General features: G+C 41.5%; 1 protein-coding gene across 1 annotated transcript in view; it reads left to right on the forward strand.

The window, feature by feature from the left end:
- Positions 1 to 2,263, forward strand: part of gfra4a (GDNF family receptor alpha 4a) — a 269,930-nt gene that overhangs the window by 266,416 nt on the left and 1,251 nt on the right. The window lies entirely within an intron of this gene.

The raw sequence follows: 2,263 nt of genomic DNA on the forward strand, positions 1-2,263 counted from the left end.
AAGATGAGGCCTGTAATTTTCATCATAGGTACACTTCAACTATGAGACAAAATGAGAAAAAAAAAGTTCCTGAAAATCACAGTGTCTGATTTTTAAAGAATATATTTGCAAATTATGGTGGAAAATAAGTATTTGGTCAATAACAAAAGTTCATCTCAATACTTTGTTATATACCCTTTGTTGGCAATGACAGAGGTCAAACGTTTTCTGTAAGTCTTCACAAGCTTTTCACACACGTTGCTGGTATTTTGGCCCATTCCTCCATGCAGATCTCTAGAGCAGTGATGTTTTGGGGCTGTCGCTGGGCACACGGACTTTCAACTCCCCCACAGACTTTCTATGGGGTTGAGATCTGGAACTGGCTGAGCCACTCCAGGACCTTGAAATGCTTCTTACGAAGCCACTCCTTGGTTGCCCGGGCGGTGTGTTTGGGATCATCGTCATGCTGAAAGACCCAGCCACGTTTAATCTTCAATGCCCTTGCTGATGGAAGGAGGTTTTCACTCAAAATCTCACGATACATGGCCCCATTCATTCTTTCCTTTACACGGATCAGTCGTCCTGGTCCCCTTGCAGAAAAACAGCCCAAAGCATGATGTTTCCACCCCCATGCTTCACAGTAGGTATGGTGTTCTTTGGATGCAACTCGGCATTCTTTCTCCTCCAAACACGACGAGTTGAGTTTTTACCAACAAGTTCTATTTTGGTTTCATCTGACCATATGACATTCTCCCAATCCTCTTCTGGATCATCCAAATGCTCTCTAGCAACCTTCAGACGGGCCTGGACATGTACTGGCTTAAGCAGGGGGACACGTCTGGCACTGCAGGATTTGAGTCCCTGGCGGCGTAGTGTGTTACTGATGGTAGCCTTTGTTACTTTGGTCCCAGCTCTCTGCAGGTCATTCACTAGGTCCCCCGTGTGGTTCTGGGATTTTTGTTCACCGTTCTTGTGATCATTTTGGCCCCACGGGGTGAGATCTTGCGTGGAGCCCCAGATCGAGGAGATTATCAGTGGTCTTGTATGTCTTCCATTTTCTAATAATTGCTCCCACAGTTGATTTCTTCACACCAAGCTGCTTACCTATTGCAGATTCAGTCTTCCCAGCCTGGTGCAGGTCTACAATTTTGTTTCTGGTGTCCTTTGACAGCTCTTTGGTCTTGGCCATAGTGGAGTTTGGAGTGTGACTGTTTGAGGTTGTGGACAGGTGTCTTTTATACTGATAACAAGTTCAAACAGGTGCCATTAATACAGGTAACGAGTGGAGGACAGAGGAGCCTCTTAAAGAAGAAGTTACAGGTCTGTGAGAGCCAGAAATCTTGCTTGTTTGTAGGTGACCAAATACTTATTTTACCGAGGAATTTACCAATTAATTCATTAAAAATCCTACAATGTGATTTCCTGGATTCTTTCCCCCCCATTCTGTCTCTCATAGTTGAAGTGTACCTATGATGAAAATTACAGGCGTCTCTCATCTTTTTAAGTGGGAGAACTTGCACAATTGGTGGCTGACTAAATACTTTTTTGCCCCACTGTAGTTTGTAGCTTTACCTTTAAAAGTAATGTACTATATTTGAATATAACCCACGTAATCTATTCACTTTTGTAAGATATCATACAAACCACTTTATTAGGGTACGTTGACTTACTGTGCCTCCAAAACTTAATGAGAGCTGTTGGAAACTGTCTAATGATTCATTTTTCACGGTTACTTTTTACAACATTGTGCAAGACTGTGAGACAGAAGATGTTCCACAAAGACATGATCTTAGATGTGTTTTCAAACTTTTAACATAAAGAAAGAAATAGAAATGCACCAGACAGCATACTGTCAGACTTTAGATTCTTGAACCTCGGGCACCCTGAAGACTCCACATTCACCTGTTTGTAGTTTGATTAACAACTTAAGCACAATATTAACTGTTACAGGCCTTTAGGTTGAGGAAGTCATTGTTAAAGGTGTTTTTTTGGGGGGGAATTTCTGCTTTTATCTGAAAATGTAGATGGGAGGCATGGATAGAGACACAGCTAACACCAGGCTAAAAAGTATTTAGTGCAGTTGTTCCCGGTTAATAATATTCCTGTCACACATGTTTCCTTTTTCTAACTTAACTTTTCTGTATGAAAAACTGGGTGATTTCCCTTCTTAAGACCTGTGAACATCCTTCAAATGACACAATTTGAGATTTAAATCACTCTGTGGTTTAACTTTTCTCTGTTCATGTGAGGTCATTAACCTTTTGAAGAGAGAGGTCACAATGAG

Source organism: Anoplopoma fimbria, chromosome 15, assembly GCF_027596085.1.
Source record: "Anoplopoma fimbria isolate UVic2021 breed Golden Eagle Sablefish chromosome 15, Afim_UVic_2022, whole genome shotgun sequence".
In the NCBI taxonomy this organism is placed as follows: Eukaryota; Metazoa; Chordata; class Actinopteri; order Perciformes; family Anoplopomatidae; genus Anoplopoma; species Anoplopoma fimbria.